The sequence below is a fragment of the Neolamprologus multifasciatus genome, chromosome 5 (genome assembly GCF_963576455.1).
Source record: "Neolamprologus multifasciatus chromosome 5, fNeoMul1.2, whole genome shotgun sequence".
NCBI classification, from domain to species: Eukaryota; Metazoa; Chordata; class Actinopteri; order Cichliformes; family Cichlidae; genus Neolamprologus; species Neolamprologus multifasciatus.
Window position 1 is genome coordinate 38,421,963 of NC_140443.1, and position 17,885 is coordinate 38,439,847.

General features: G+C 39.2%; 1 long non-coding RNA gene across 4 annotated transcripts; it reads left to right on the forward strand.

Annotated features, from left to right (window-relative positions):
* Positions 1–4,960: 4,960 nt before the first annotated feature.
* On the forward strand, positions 4,961–16,629 carry LOC146519293 (uncharacterized). Of its 4 annotated transcripts, XR_014874029.1 has the most exons (4): positions 4,962–5,366; positions 5,463–12,792; positions 12,916–12,984; positions 13,149–16,629. It is a non-coding gene; the product is annotated as an uncharacterized LOC146519293 (long non-coding RNA). The 4 variants fall into 4 exon arrangements; XR_014874026.1 differs by having other exon boundaries at positions 4,961–5,366; positions 5,463–13,295; positions 13,629–16,629; XR_014874027.1 differs by having other exon boundaries at positions 5,463–12,984.
* The last annotated feature ends 1,256 nt before the right edge of the window (positions 16,630–17,885 follow it).

Below are 17,885 nucleotides of genomic sequence, written 5' to 3' on the forward strand. Positions count from 1 at the left end.
GCTCTGCCACGGCTGCCCTTTGTCACTTCTGCTTCGTAATTTTATATTGAGAGAATTTCTAGATGTAGCCAAGTGGCGGAAGTCTTTTGCTTGGGTGGTCTCAGAATCTCATCTCTGCTCTTTACGGATGATGTGGTTCTGTTGACTTCAGTAGGCGATGGCCTCCAGCTCGCGCTGGAAGGGATCGCAGCTGAGTGTGAAGCAGTGGGAATGAGAATCAGCACCTCCAAAGCTGTGGCCATGGTCCTCTGCCAGAAAAGGTTTGAGTGCCTACTCCAGGTCAGGGATGAATTCCTGCCCCAAGTGGTGGAGTTTATGTATCTCAGGGTCTTGTTCATGAGTGATGGGAGAAGGGAGCGGGAGATCAACAGGCGGACTGGTGCTGGAGCTGCAGTGATGCGGATGCTGTACTGGCCTGTCGTGGTGAAGAGAGGGCTGAGTGTAAAAGCGAAGCTCTCAATTTACCATTCGAGCTACATCCCTACCCTCACCTTGGTCGAAATGGGTTTCCTCCGAAGGGTGGCTGGCCTCTCCCTTAGAGATAGGGTGAGAAGTTTGGCCATTCGGGAGGGGCTCAGAGTAGAGCCACTGCTCTTGCTTTGCTCTTGCTAAATTGCTTTAATAAATGTTTCTGCAATTAAAATCTAAATCATGGACATTCACACTTTAACCTTTTGTGAAATGGTAACGGTAGAAATCAGAGTATTTGTCAAATCAAGACCTGAGAAGTCTGTCAGACCTCTTCCTGTCAGAGGTCTTGATTTGATTCATAACTCTCAGAAACGTGTCCTCTGATTCAGTTATGGGTTTGGGTCTGCCAGACCTCTTCCTGTCAGAGTTTGCCCCAGTTTATGAGTGCCTTTTGATGTTGAAGGAAACTGCACCTTAACTTTCTTCACGATTTCTCTGTAGGAGAAACCTACATTTTTAAATGTTATGATGGTCTGTCTTTCCTCTATTGTTAATCGCCCTTTTCTTGCCAATTTGGTAAGAACACACAGAACATGCAAGGTTTGGTGAAGGCGCAATTGAGTGACAGGTCACTCTGGTTCTTACTCACTCTGCTTCTTTTGTCCATTTCTGAACCTTGGTTAACCTTGATAGCAAAGCTGCTCCCATGTCTAATGTCTTTCTTCAACTTATTTCCTTGCTGTGGCTTTTTCATGACCTTGACTGACACTGCTGTTTCAAGATCGCCAAAGAGCGGGTCGGACATGATCTTTGCTTGGCGTTCAACGAAAGCCACCAGCTCTGTGAATCTTGCTCTGTTGCAGCGCCGCTCCTGGATATCATATGCGTGGATTCTCCAGCGCTCTCTTATTTTAAATGGCAACTTGGAAATGATGACCCTCAAAGGTGCAGGATTGTCCATCTCTTCCATATAGTCCACATCCTCCATGGCATTACGACAGCTCACCAGGAATACAGAGAATGCGCTCAACGCCTTTCCATCTTCAGCCTTAATTTGTGGCCACTTCGATGCCTTCTCAATTAGCGTGCTAGCAATCTGTAACTCATTTCCATATTTATCTTGAAGCAGCTGCAGAGCCCTTTCATACCCCCGATGTTCAGGCATATGCTGACAACTCCTCACAAGATCACGAGGCTTGCCTCGAGTATACTGCTCCAGAAAATATAGCTTGTCTGAATTGCTATCAGCTCTGGTGTCAATAGCCTGCATGAATGCCCTCATAAATGACCTGTACTCCAAAGGATCTCCGTGGAACACTGGCACATCCCTTTGTGGTAACCGAGCCAGCTGTTGGTTCTTTACAAGCATCTCTGTGATATCTGCCTGTTTCTGCATAACTTGATAAAGCTCACTTGGTCCGGTCTCCTGAAGTGAGACACCATCTTGGCGTTGGCTTGGCCCCTGCAGTGGAGTTCTATGTGTCTTAGGTATAGCCCCTGCTGCAGCACCTGAATCACCAGGATTCCTCCAAGAGGCAGACCTCTTTATCTCTGTTGGCTTTCCTGGTGTGTGTTTTACGTTGGCATGACCATTTTCATTATTCATCTTCAGGAGGTCACGACGTGGCATTACCGTAAGTCTGGTTTCACTCACTTGAGACTTAACTCCTTCACATTCCTCATACACTTTCACTTTGGCAGTAGACACTGCAATGGCTGTTTCAATTTCCAGTCTTTCCTTTGCAGCTTTAATTTCTGCTTCTTTTAACTCTAGAGCTTGTTTTTCTTTCAGAGACGCTACTCGTGCCATCAGAGCTGCTCTGTTAGCTTCTTCCTTGACGCGCTCTGACGATGCTGTCGACACCCTTGACGTGTTGGATACTTTAGACGTGTTTGACACTCTAGATGTTTTTGACACTCTGGATGCACTGTCCATGGGAGTTATCTCTTGATCACGTTTGAATTTCAATCCATGTATTAACTCTATTAATGAACTGCAAACATCGTTCTGACATTGGCTGAAACCAAAGTTGTTGGTCAGCCTCCTTTTCCTCCTCATCTTTAATACACAGCAACACTGCATAATTGCATTCTTGAAACTCTTTATACAATTTCTTGTAAGCTTTCAGTGCCTCTCTCACATCATTTACAGCCGGCAGAATTTCACGGCTCAAAAGTCGCTCAGTTTCATGGGGTGGCTGTAGCTCAGGTGGTAGAGCAGGTCATCTACTGATCGGAAGGTTGGTGGTTCGATTCCTGGCTTCCCCTAGTCTGCATGCCAAATATCCTTGGGCAAGATACTAACCCCAAATTGCTCTCCGATGCATCCATCGGAGTGTGAATGTTATCTAGAAAGCACCTAGAGAAATGTGCTTGTGTGAATGGGTGAATGCACAAGTTGTGTAAAGCGCTTTGAGTGCTCAGAAGAGTAGAAAAGCGCTATATAAGAACCAGTCCATTTACCATTTACCATTTCATCTTCCTGTGCTGTCACTTGTCCTAATTTGCCTCTTCTCACCTTTGTGAGCTGATGCAGTTTGAACTCCAGACTTTGTCTGTCATCGCCCTCTGGCTGTCATCACGCGTAACTACACCCACACTGTCATTAATGTCCGCCATTGTAATTATATAACACCGCTAAGCCGTAATGATTTTCTTCGGCACAGCTGTCGGGTGGTGTACTGCACAAACTCCTTTATGCTACTTCCACAGGTAAGATGCATCTGACAAAACACTTTTTACTTAGCTGTTCGCTGTGTTGTTGTGTGTAGGCGTCCTTAGGCCGACGATCCGGTGACTTTTCTATGTCTCAGTCGGTGGCTCCACTGCGGAAAACATTCCTCCGTTACTCACTAGTTTTTTTGACTTTTATGTAGTGGCAAATTTCTGTCCCAAGCTTCGAAAAAACAATTCTTCCACTTCTTAATGTGAGCTGTTCAGATTTATTTCTGACTCGTACATACAAACAAAAGATGTCACGGTCAAAAAACTATTTGCTGCTACCGCGCACATTTCCACATTTCCATTGCCGTCCTGGCTCACTCTAACCTGCTACCATACATGCGCTGTAATGTTTTCTTACCCGACACAAATTAAATGCGCAGCATTTATTCTCTAACAACATATTATACAAAATCAAACATGTAACATAATAACTGAAACCGTATCAAAAATATTTTTCTATAGATTGCTGCCCAAATTAACAGCAGCTCTGTTAGAGCCAAAGGGGGTGTCATAGCCCTTCTGTAGCAGGAGGCAGGTGACCACATTGTGCCCTTCCACTGTATGCCTCACAGGTAAGACTAGAAGACACGAAATGACTGACACTCTAAAATCACTGTGTGGGTTACTTTCTTTTATAGAGCAGATATATCTACATTTAAAAGTTTACTATCTTTTCAGATTGGGATTGGCAATGTTGTCAGTTCAGAGGGACATTCCAATGATCAGGCAGTTGTATGACCTCGTCCATTTAATTTGGAAGAAGTATCATTTCAGCCCAAAATCAATGAGAGAGCTTAGGGTCATTGGGGATGACTTGGGAGTAAATGTGCTGGTGCCCAGTGGGGTGAAGGGAACAAGGTGGCTCCCACATGTTTCAAGGGCCCTGGAGACCTTTCTGAAACCAGGGCAGTTCACTACTGTGTACCGCCACATGGACTATTTGGCAGGTTCCTCTTCTAATGCAGACATTGCAGGCTGAGCTACGAAGGTCAGTGCATTATTTCTGAATATTATTTTTATTTTAGCGAATTACGCAATTGTTATTGACTTTATAATTTTTAAGAATGTAGTTCATCAATGTTCTAGGTGACTAATTGTTATATCATACAGGTTAAGAAATCAATGGAAGATGCCACTTTTGTGGCCTTTTGCCATTTTATTACAGATGTGTTCAGTGGCATTAGTAAGTTTAGCCTCCTACTTCAAAGGAATGATGTCATCTTACCACAGGTAAGTGAGATAAAGTGGGATGTGTAAATATGAACTGTGTTTGTGGTCATCTTCAACTTTTTAAAAAAATACAGCATTGTTATACCCAAACAGGTTATTTGCAGCCTGGAACAAATGCTGGTGACCACAGAGATAATGGTTGCAAGACCCAAGCCTCATGGAAGACTGTCAGAGTTCCTGACTGATATGAGGCTGCAGAGGAGGCAGCAGGATAAAGAGGGTGAAATGGCAGTCTACAAATTCCAGGTAGGCCTACATATAGCTGTGTCTTATATTTAAACAGAGAACACTATTTATTATTATTTTTTATTTATATTTGCACAAATATTTCTAATATCAATATCACAATCTCTATTTATCGTTTATGCAATACACAGACAATAATACTCAAAGGAGATGCATCACCTCTGGCTGAAGATGGTGTTGCTGCAACTAAACCTAAAAAAGTAATGGATGCAACAATCAAATCTACTGTGAAAAATCTGAAAGCAAGATTCAGCAGTCTCCTAGGCAAGTGTATTAAATACATGTAGATAAGAAATATTTTTATTATTGTTAACAGCATTGTTATATTTTTATTTTCATTTATTAAAATGTATTTGTTCTTACAACAGAGGAGAGTGCTTCTGAGTCAGCCACAATCAAAGCTGTCAAATGCTTCAACATTTTCAAACATGATAGCTGGCCAGAGAACAAAGAGGATTTAGTGGACCATGGTGCTGATGACCTTGCTTTTCTCTTGGATCACTTCTCCACAGTCCTGAGAAGGTAGCTGGTGGATTGCTACGATATCATGTGTGCTGGTCGTAGATATGTTGTTTATGTGAACACTGATTAGCTGTGTAAACCACATCATTTTCAGAAATGGTGTAAACGCAGAGCTTGCAAAAGAAGAGTTTGTAAGTTTGAAGCTGTTAATTGCCAGGATGTTCAAAGACAAGACCTACCTCAGCCTTTGGGAGCTCATGTTGACCAGAGAGCCATACTGCTCAGAGTACAAGGTCAGTTTTGGTTGATGTTCTTTCCTAAGATTGTGTTAGATAGCAAAACTCACACAAATTGGTTCAACAAATCTCTTGAATGTATTTTTCTCTCAGAACATCCTGCATCTTGTACACATTATGCTGGTCCTACCTGTATGTGAAAGAGGGTTCTCTGCACAGAAGAGAATTAACCCTCATAATGTCCTCCCGATTTCCATACAACTGGGGTGATCAGGGGTCAAAACTGTCCCCGCTTCATTTGAGTGTTTTTTAAAGTATAAAGTATAAATTGTCAATCAATTCAGTGTTACATCTTAGTTTTACTTAAGACCAACACATTAACACAAAATTTACCCAACATTTTACATTTTAGGGCCACCACACCTTGTTTACAAAAAATACACCCTGTTTTTTAAGCGAAAATAAAACAAGAAAATTAAATATTTAATTGTTTAGATAATTTTGACTATCTGACTAACTACAGAGTGCTGTATGTTGAACTTTAGTGAGAATTTTTTTTTTGAACCATTTAAATTTTTTAAATGGCAGCACATAATCACACCTGTGGTCCTCAGGGGTCAAAAATGTCCCCACTTCATTTGAGTGTTTTTTAAAGTATAAAGTACAAATTGTTAATTAATTCAGTGTTACATCTTAGTTTTACTTAAGACCAACACATTAACACAAAATTTACCCAACATTTTACATTTTAGGGCCACCACACCTTGTTTACATAAAGTACACTGTGTTTTCGAGTGGAAATAAAACAAGAAAATAAAATATTTAATTGTTTAGATAATTTTGACTATTTGTCTAACTAAAGAGTGCTGTATGTTGAACTTTAGTGAGAAAGTTTTTTTTCAAGCGTTTATAAATTTTAAATGGCAGCACATAATCACACCTGTGGTCCTCAGGGGTCAAAAATGTCCCCACTTCATTTGAGTGTTTTTTAAAATATAAAGTATAAATTGTCAATCAATTCAGTGTTACACCTTAGTTTTATTTAAGACCAACACATTAACACAAAATTTACCCAACATTTTACATTTTAGGGCCACCAGACCTTGTTTACATAAAGTACACTGTGTTTTTGAGCAAAAACAAATTGAGAAAATAAAATATTTAAATGTTCAAATTATTTTGACTATCTGAATAACTACAGAGTGCTGTATGTTGAACTTTAGTGAGAAAGTTTTTTTTGAACCATTTATAAATTTTATATGGCAGCACATAATCACACCTGTGGTCCTCAGGGGTCAAAAATGTCCCCATCTGGTTTGATTGATACTTAATTAATATGAAGTGGATTTTTTCCCCCACTTTTAATTAAAACTTAATTCAAACATTTTTAAACATTTTTTTTTATTCCATTTCAAATTTAAGTCTGATAAAAACCTCATAAAAATGATTTTTTTTCTTTGTTTTTGGGTAAAAAATAAATTAAATCATCAGTTATTGTGATTATCGTTTCACAACCAGAGTCGGCTGCTTTAACAGATGATCACAGACGTGTTTATGTCAAAGTTAATTTAGAAAGCTGTTTTTAAACTACTTAAAGTTTTTTACTGGCAGCAAATAATCACATCTGTTGTCCTCTGGGCTCAAAAATGACCCCGTTTGCTTTGACTGTTTATAAAGCAAGAAGTATAAAATATCATCCATCTCTGTGTTTCAAGGTTTTATTCAACTTTATTCCAACTCATTACCTGACAGTTTTCTATATTTTGGCATGATAGGACAGCAGGGCATGAGTCTGAGTGAACACATGAGAGCCTGAAGCAAGAACAAAGGCGTGTCCATGTTTTACCCAAGTGCAGGAGGAAGCTCAGGTTCATTCCTCTGTACTGGTCCCATCAGGAGGAAGCTCAGGTTTATTCCTCTGCACTGGTCCCATCATGGACAGCTTTCTTTCTGCAGTTGCAGGCCAAGGGTCATATACAGTAAACAAGTTGTTACAGGTGATTGTTTTCTTTTGGAAACCTTCTGCAATGTTAGGGACAACTGGCGTGTCCTGACTGCAGGAGACGGTTTGCCATCGTACACTAGCATGTTCCATGTACAGCTGGACCTGCATCACATGCTGCCCATGTTTTTATCTCATCCCTGGTTTACTTGGATGTTCTGTTGGACAGAGTCCTCTGAAGGGGACTTGGTGCTCATACAGTCACATCAGTACCAGGGTCTGACATCACAGCAGGAGACACGCCCACTTGCTCCATACACCTCAAATGGGAGCACGTTTGTGTCATGAACGATGATCATCTATTGTGTCTTTATCAAGAAATTATATCCTTTTTGTGCTTCTATGATTAATCTTGTGTCACCTTTAAAACTTCTCTACCAGACTCAGGATGTCATAAACTGGCCGTAGCGACTCTACTGGATGCTCGGCAGTAAGAATCAACACACCCACATACGCCTACAGCTGCATTCGATCCATTTTTCTTCCTCTCTCGTTGTCCCTCCTTGTTCGTCATTGAGTTGGCTGTAGAGCAGGTCATCTGCTGATTGGATGGTTGTTGGTTCAATCTCTGTGTGCTCTAGTCTGGAGTTCTTACCAAGGTGTCCTTGGGCAAGTTACTGAACCCCAACTTGGTCTCTGATGCATCCATTGGCATGTAAACGTTCAAAGGCAGAATACAAGCAGAATACACTGTGTGTAATGCTTTCAGTACTCGAGTAGAAAAGTAACTGAAGGAGTATGGGACCTGGCACATGTGCTTGGACTGTGGTAGATCGTCTTTCTCTGAGGCCCATGAGAGAGTCATGCATCGTCTGACACTGGGAAGATAGAAGACCAGATCAATGTTTCCTCACATTACTGTAAATACTCCTCTGTCTCAGCTGACTCCTCTTTCCTGCTTGATTCTTTGTCTTCATCATAATTAAAATAGAAGATGTGCAGTCCTCTGACACATCTTCTATTTCAGTTTCACATCCTGAAAATTCAAGAAACTTCAAGAAGCCCAGTCACTTTCTTTCCAAGCTCCTCAGACTACCAAGCCCTGGAGGCCTGAGAACCTACTTGAACATAGTTCAGATTCTTCATCACTTTCCTTCACTTCATAGTCTTCTTCCACTTCTGCAGGTGGGTGATGTGCTTTTTCAGAGAAAGGTTAACATGTGCTCTAAATATTGGCTATATTTTCATTATCTTCTAACCCTGGATCTTCCTGAACATTGATTCTCCCTCCTCATTATACTAGAGGACAATATGTGCTTTGGCCTGCTGCTCATTGCTTTGCACAACATGGTAAAAAAATGTATGCTCATCAAAGTATGCAAATCTCTAGTGCAATGGAGGCTTGTGAGCTACTTTCTGTGTATGTATTATTGTAGGGTCGACCTTACAATACCAAGCACTTTGATGCGACTGTTGTTGTGATTCGGTGCTGTGTAAATAAACTTTCATTGAATATAGAGCACCTGCCTCCTCATTGTGCTGCCTGTTGTTGTTGTTGTTTTGGTTGTTATGACCAGTGCTTGACCCCACACATCAGTGATCCAAGATCAAAGATGTTTGAAAGCAGTGTGTTGTGAAAATACGGCTCTTTGCAACACTTTGTACTTTGGGGTCATTTTTGACCCCTGAGGACAGCAGCTGTTATAAAATCCAATAAAAACCCCATAAATAAATCAAATTACTTAAAACTTATTCCAATCACGCATAGTATAGTAATGAATAACTTCTGTTATTTTCAGACCATTTAATGAATAAAAAACACATTTTTGATAGCAAAAGATTTCTTTAGAGGACAAAAATGACCCGTGGACATCACAAGGGTTAAATCAGACACAAGAGCATCCCGTCATTCAGAGACAGTGGATGACCTGATAAGAATCAGTGTGGAGGGGCCAAGTCTGGAAGATTTTGATGCTAGAGAGAGTGTGGCAAGCTGGTTCACCCAAGGCGAAAGATCAAGAAGGCCAAATTACAGGAGCTGGCCATCTGAGGGGCACGTGACTGCAATGGAGGACAATCCATAAGATGTCAAGTTGTTCGGATATTGAAATGTTCAGTGTGAAGCCTTTGACACTTTGAGGAACTTTTTAATTTGGATTTTTTTTTAAATTTAATATATCTTGAGATGTTTTAAATTTGTTTAATGTTGAAATTTCAGCTCAGTGAAGCACTTTAAGCACAAGCATTTTTAAATAATCTTTCTTGTAGAACTTTGCTACAAATAAAGAGCTTTGTGTTGAAAGGTTGTTAGTTAATCATTTACAAATCAAAAAAACGTGAACATGTAAAACTGCGGTGTTAAGCAATGCAGTTAAAAAATTTGGGTACGCCTAACTTTTGTGCTTGTACGCCTAAATTTTATTTTTAGGCGCACCAGTGCAACCATGGCAAAAAGTTAGTCTAGAGCCCTGAAGAATATTCCTTAGTAGAGACTGAAGAAGTCACCTGGATGAGTGACGAAACGTTTCTCCCAGAAAACGTTACATCCAGATGAACAGAATCAACTTTTGGAGAATATTCCTTAGTGCTTTCAAAGCTAGTTTTCTCTTGCCCATAGCATTCATCAAGCACTTTAATGGCTTAAGTGTATGCGTCAGGAGCATTAGCGTGGTCTACTTTGAGGGTTATTAAAAAGTACATGACATTTAAAGTGCTCTATCTCATCAGGTCAAGGAGATTTGTAAGCATCGTTCGTAACATCCTGTAATTCTGTTTGGCTTTCTGCCAATTTTATACTAGACAAATATAACCAAAATACATAAAAATGAAGTTTTTAGGTGATTCCATTTATTAAAGGAAAAAGGATATCCAAACCTACCTGGCTGTGTGAAAAAGGAAATGCCCACTTTACTTTATAACTGGTTGTGCCACTCTTGGAAGCAACATGCTAAACAAATGTTTACATTAACTCAGCGAGTTTAACACATAAAGGTGAAAGAATTCTGGATGAATTAAAATATTTTTTTTGCAGGAAAAATGTTTTAAAGTAGACTTAAAATGAACTGCAGGTTCCTGAGAGGTGGACTGTGAGCACAGAAACGTTCATACATACAGCTGCAGCAAACTTAGATTAATTTTAAATAGATTTGTTACTCTGATGTCTGTCTCTGTGTTAGTCCTCTGACAGACTGGTGACCTGTCCAGGTGTGCTCTACCTATGACTACTGGGACAGGCTCTAGCTCCTGTAATAGAAATTTTCTGTTATTCTCATTTAAAGTATTTAAGTGCTTATGCATATGCTTAGTTGTGACACTGTTATAGACTGTTCAGTGAAAGTTTCTAAAACTAGATGAACTGACTTCAGCAGTTTGAGAAATCCCTTTACAGGTGCTAAGGCCAAGGGCACAAAACAGCATAACCATTGATCCGTTAGGTTTCATAGCGAGACACGAAGGCATATATTACTGATGTGTTTAATGGAAGGAAAAGTGCAGCAAATTACACAAATCAAGTAAAAACAGAGTAAAAACAGATTTTATCAGGTGGAAATCATTGACTTGGAATTGTGCACATAAAATCTATGCTGGCATTAGGTATTTTCTGTCCTGCAGTTTGCCCTCTAGTGGTTGTTTTGTGTATTTTTATTCTGCAAGATCTAGCCAGTGGCAGTTTCACCTCTGTTAATCTGTTGCCATCCATGCCTTCACAAGTTGATAAACGGCATCATCTGTAAGTAATACTGTTTGTTACCATTTAGACGGCTTGTGTTCATTATTATTTGTTGTGAAAGCGTGACATAGTTTGTAGTTTGAATTTAATTTTACTAATTTAAGCTAGTAAAGTTAAGCTAGCTCATATGCCATGTGGTTTCTTTAACATTTTGATCATGAGCGTGATTTCATTTGATGTTTTATTTGGGCACTCACTAAGCAGATGAATATTGTGCTCATATTTTTGAATATGTGACTTACTGGTATGTTTGTTATATTGTATATTGATGCAACAATTTTATTGATTTATTTCTGGTTTTGTCAACAGTTTCACACTTTTTCTGTCACGGTTCTGTATTTTGAGATTATTATGTTTTGGTTTAATTTTGCATCATGGATTGTTTTCTTGTTCTCTTGTTGTGCTGGTGTTGATGATGATGATGATGATTATTATTAGAGTTTCACGTTTCTGTTTATCCATGTTTTAGGAATTGTGATCTCATGTATTGTTTGAGTTTCATGTATTATTTTCTGTCCGCCCCTCTGTGTTGAGTCCGTGTCTTTGAGTAGTGTTTCCTGTTTTATTGTGAAAATCTTTGCCTTGCAGAAGTGTGAAACTGTTAGTGTCCATCTCAGAAGATGGTAGTACCACAGTTAAGTGGTAAAGTTAAGTATTTATCTGTGTTAACATAAATGTTTGGTGAACTTCTATAATGTTTCCTTGTTTTCTGAAGTGTATTGTAAAATATTTTCAAAAGGCAGTATTAGCCGTTTAAAAAAAAAAACAAAAAAAAACAAGAAAAGTGATTTTTTTTTTTCTCTGTGGTTTATGAAAAGGGAGTTGGACAGACTTTTCGGTTGTAATATTTGAATGTATTTAAAGAAGGCTAATAAGTGTGACATTTATTTTGAGAATTATATTCTATAATGATGGTAATTTGAGACAGGTACTGTAATAATTTGTGGGTTGTAGTTTGAGTAGGAACTTAAAAAACACATTTAGGTGTAAGACAGGCGTGGGCTACTACAGGCCTCTAGGGCCAGTGTCCTGCAGATTTTAGATATCACCCTGGGTCAACACACCTGAATCAAATTATTAGTTTATTACCAGGCCTCTGGAGAACTTCAAGACTTGTTGAGAATGCAATTGTACTCAGCTGTGATGGATCAAGAATGCATCTAAAACCTGCAGGACACCAGCCTATAAGGCTGGAATGCCCACCCATGTCTTACACCTAAATGTGTTTTTGAAGTTGTAAGAGGTTTGTCTATATAAAAATGCAGAGACTACATGAAATGTTTTACTGTAATATCAGAAGTGTATCTAGCAGAAATGTATAAATTTGTCAATGTATTTTTTTTCCTTTCAGAATGGCATTGATGCGACTTATCAATAGTCGTCCTGAGACCCCTTATTTTCGTCCACCACCCTTACATGTGCGTGTGTTAAAACTTTGTGAACAGCCAAGGGTGACAAAATGGGATGTAAAGGAGGGAGTGCCAAAACCCATCACTGAAAAGTGTAATATGGTGGCAGCCCTCTCTGACGGGGTGACAGTTGTTAAAGTAACTTTGTATGAGGCATTTGTATCGAAAGTGCAGGAAGGGTTTTCTTACATAATTAAAGGGCACGAGCTAAGAGGGACAGCTCCCCCCTATGCCATTCATATTAGTGCCGCCACACAATTCTTTAAAGCCTCTGCCCTGTGTGTCCCCGAAGAGCTGTTTTCCAAAGCAGACGATCTTTTGCATCCCCCGGCTCCTTTGACCCAGCTTAAGATGAGCTCTACAAATGTGGGGCTCATGACAGTAGAGGGGGAGGTTGTGGAGGTGAGCATTTGTGCTGTGATCAGGATATTGCTTGGTTCTCTTTTTTTCTTAAGAAGCCATGACTGTTTTATGCATTTTCAAGTTTAAATAATTGTAAATAATGTATTGTAATGGACTTTTCAGTGTTTGGCCATCAGGAAAGTGGTGTCAGGGAAGCAAGAAGTTCCAATCAGAAATTTGCAGTTAAAGCAGGTAATGGTGCAACTGAAGTGTCCTACTAAAAGTAGGGAAAGTGATGTCATATTTGAGATTGGTGGTAGAGGTTTAGATTATATTATGTTGTTGGCTTGAATTTGGTAGTGAGTGGCTTTTTGTAATAATTATGAATAAATGTGTTCTATGATCTTTGATTTCAGGATGCTTGTACCATGCGAGTGTGCTTGTGGAGGGAGGCGGCCATTCATGAGCTTCACGTGGGAGACCACATAAAGGTGTCCCACGTCAAAGTGAAACAGTCCACTTTTGGATTCGAGCTGCACATGACAGCATTTACAAAAATTTAGGTATGAAGAAGGTATATTTGTACCAACATGTAATAGCAATATAAAAACAATGTTTAGAATTATAGATTTTGAAATGTAAATGCATACTATCTCACAGTAGGTGGAAATATGATGGTGCATGTATTCTATGATCATGCAGATCTAGCTTTATAGCTGTATTTGGTATATAGATATCTGGAAGTAGATCCATAAATAAATGTTAGATAATGCCATGCATTATGTATGTGAACTGGGAATTTGGGGGGGGGGGGGAAATGTGCCAAATTGACCAGATTGTTTTAGATGAAAGAAGTTAAAGGTTAAAATGCTTACTAGGTGGTTGTGTATTGACAGACAAATGAAGAGGCACGAGCAGAGGTTAATGTCGTCGGCGTCACCACTACCAACAGTCCCAATCAGCTTGAGCTACTATTGGAAGATGGAGAGAGCCTGTTTATTGAAGCACACATGTGGCAGCCATTCGAGAAAGACCTCGAGGAGGCCATGGTCTGTGTAAACATGAAACTGAAAGGCAAGCATGTTTCAGAGATTGAAAAAAAACAGGGTGTGAGAAGTTAAAACTGTTTGTGGTGTTGAAAATGTTCATGATGGAAAAAGTTTAAAAGTTTCAAATATTTTGTGTTCATATGGGAAAATTGTAATAAAGAGTTGGAAATGAATGAAACAGTGTTGTGTTAATGAAATGGAAATTGAACAGTATGATTAATACAAATGTGTTTAAGGAACAGTTGTAGTCTAGGCTGTTGGCAACAGTTCCCATCACAACACACTCTGACTTTCTACTATTTTTTTTCTTTTCCTTAAAGCTTTCATCAAAAGTGTACATCTGCCTTTCTTTCTGTTTCTGATTTTCCTTTCTTTGTGGTAGTTTTTTTTTTTTTGGGACAATAATCTTCTCTTAATTTTTCTCCTTTTCTGTTTATTACATTTCAACAGTTTATGTGAGAGTTCCTCTGATGTCTTAGTTGAACAAGAGGCAGTGTTTGAATCATTCGGAGGAACAGAATCTGATGTTTAGATCTGCATCCTCCCACAGAGGATGCAGATGTTTCTATTTCTATTTCTAAATAATTAGAAGGAAGATTGTTCATCTCAGCAGCAGCTGTCTGATTAGAATAATCCGCTCTGGATGACGTCACTTCAGTGGTTAAAGTTTCTGTCACAGCTGGTGCTGGAAAACTTTCAGCACCAGTATTCAGTGGTTTAATTAACATCTCTGTGAAACTCGACAGGCTGTAGCTCATAAGTGCAGGCTGGGGCGATGCTAAACATTCGGTACAAGCGTTTGATCCTGTCAATCATGCCGTTAAGATGTGTGAATTTTAACATAACTGCAGTTCCACCACTTACACCCAGCAACAATGGCATTCCTGTAGACTTACGTGGGTGAGGGTCAAAATATGCATATTCACTAGAAGTCAGCCTGCAAACTGCGATCACCGTTCCCCCCATGACTAGCAAAGTTGACTTTATTCCAAACTCAATATAAAAGATATTCAAAGTTATCTGAAAACACTTGGGTCAATTTTATTGTAGCTTTTTCAAAAACAGAATATTTTTACTTCTTATATTTTTAACCAGACTCGTTAATGATTAGATCTTAACTTCTGCAAATGTCAGGGCTCTGTGTGCGGGCAGGTGGAGATGTGGATCCAAGTGCAAGATTCTGAGACTGAAATATAACTGAAAACCACAGCTTTATTGCTGGCACCAACAAAACAGAAACCAAACATGAAAACACAAACTGGAACACACAGGCAGGATCTGAGGGTACGACGCGACACCGAGCACGGGAAAACACAGGGATTATATACACAGGGTAGTAATGAGGGAATGGGCAACAGAAGGGAGACACAGCTGGGAGAGATCAGGGCTAACGAGACGGGGGAACCAAGCTGCACACACTAACATAAGACAAAGACTTTCACAATAAAACAGGAAACATGAATTACTAAACAAGAACGCAGACTCGACACTGAGAGACAAAATAACATGGAACTCAAACAATACATGAAGCAGAATAAAACCCAAATATAATAAACTCAAAATACAGAACCGTGACAGCAAAGTAATATGCAGATTAAATCACAACAATCAACAGGCTATAATAAAACTATTAGATTTTAAGTAGAGTGTGTGTAAATCTCTTAGATATCTCAAATTCAAAGTAAATATTAGGAGCTGTGGTGATGTGATCCGATGATAGGCAATGACGATTCTTCAGCTGGATGTTCTGCGGCAGTCGGGAAACAGGAAGTCTGGGTCCTCAGTGCAGCTTCTCGATGACAATTGTGACTGAACACTTACACTGAGTAACAGAAACTGATTTGTCCTTAAATAATAACAGTACAAACCTATATATTCAAATGTTACAGTCAATGAAACAGACTAGCAAAATGTATTTGACGTTATCTCATTTAATATTTTTGTGAATACAGCAGTCTGAATGTGTGTCTTACAAAATAACAAGTTTATCTTATTACAAAAAAGCTTAAAGAAGGTGTCAATGTTATATAATGAATCAAAGTAATTGCACCTTTAAGCCAAATTATCAGTGTTTATTCCAAAGTGTTCCAAGTAAAAATTGATATTACAAATCTAGGGCTGTGCAAGTAGTTTCTACTGTACTGTAATTCTACTATTGTAATTTCAACTTTCTACTTGTAATTTCCAGCAAAAAGACTGGATGTTACAATATTATACATTAAAGTATAATATTGTAACGGAAACAAAACATTAATCAAAAAATTGTTGAAACACAAATTACAACATTGTATAAAAATTACAATCATCAACTCAAATACTTGGTTCTAATTGAACAGAAATTTCTATGAACTTGTAAGAACTGTGTAGAACATGAATCAGTCTGTGTCAGATCCTGAATCTGACATTTCCACTGAAGTCACAGGTAAGAGGCAAGTGGAACCAAGATCGAGGCCATTTGCTTCTTGAAGTTTGCAAAGGCTGCTAAATTGTGCCAGTGGTAGTTCACTCTTTGCAACATAGTAAGCTGGTCTAAACAGATTTTTCAGGTTTATTTTTAGTTTTTTATTTGCAATTGGTGTTTGTTCCGGGAAAGATATTGCAGACTGAGCAATAATGCATTTCTTGCATTTCTCATGGGTTCTAATGGGGGCCTTTCTTACAATGACTGGTCCCAGTAACAAAGGCGCTTGTCGACTCAGAAATCGAGGGAAAACCAACAACACACCCGGCAGAACATTATGTTATTTACACGGGTGCACATAAGTGGTCCGCATGTGCGCATTTGCTGTCAAAATAAAAGACGCGCACCAGATAAGAAGTTGCAACACGCGTTTGCGTCCATATAAAAGGCTGGTGCGCAGATTATCATCACTCACCAATCAGTGCTGTCGCTCTCTATACACAGTTCACGCGATTGCAAAGTGAAAGCAAAAAACAAGCGCAAATTTAAACGCGATTTCAATATGTCACATATTGACAGTGGCTCACCGATGCCAATGACATAATTACCCAGCTACATTTCTGAAAGAATGCAAAAGCATTGACATATATTTTTCCTTCCTATGACAGCCCGACGGGCAGGGCAGAGACAGATTTTGGTAGCCCGACTGGAAAAATCGCTAGCCCCGGGACATCGGGCTAGCGATTTTGCGAGCCCTGAATATACACTGCTCAAAAAAATAAAGAGAACAAAAATAAGACATCTCAGATTTGAATGAATGAAATATTCTTATTAAACATTTGGTTCTTTATGTAGTTTAATGTGCTGACAACAAAATCACACAAAAATTATCAATAGAAATCAAATTTACCAACCCATGGAGGTCTAGATTTGGTGTCACACTCAAAGTTAAAGAGGAAAGACATACTACAGGCTGATCCAATGTAATGTCCTTAAAACACATCAAAATTAGACTCAGTAGTGTGTGTGGCCTCTACGTTCCTGTATAAACTGTCACAAATAGGTAAACTGATTAAACAGAAGTGTGACATGATCGAGAATTTACGCCAGTGTCCTGTTATCTTTAGATAGTAAGGAGCAGACGGCTGAGTTTATTAAATCCACCGAGACAGCTGGTGGTGCCGCAAATCTGAAGGTGTATGAATTTGGACACCCCCAAATACTATAATTTAGCAGAAATACCCCTCGAACAAATGGCCAAAATGTCCTAACCGTAGGGGCTAGAACAGTCATTCTTGTGTTGACAATTCATAATGAAAATACGAATTATTAAAGATATATGACTTAGACAATTGGCTGCCTGAAAAGCCATGCAGGACCCCACATGTAAATTTGAATGTGCCAGTGCTCACAGGTGATTGGGCTGGCTGGGGACCTAGCAGCCAATTTAGCAGGAATACTGGAAAAGTAAAATGACCAGCTGAAAAAAGCTGAACAAGATAAACTTCCCTCAAAACTACTTTTGGTTTAACTAAGACAATTTGGCACAAACTTCAGAAAAACTACAAAGAACATCCAGCAGATAGACAAAATTAAAAGTATGGGCACATAAGTAAACACAAATGCACAGAGAGACACACACAGGATCTATGCCAAACAGTCCGAATATATTCACTTCGAATCCACCAATGACATGCGGCCCA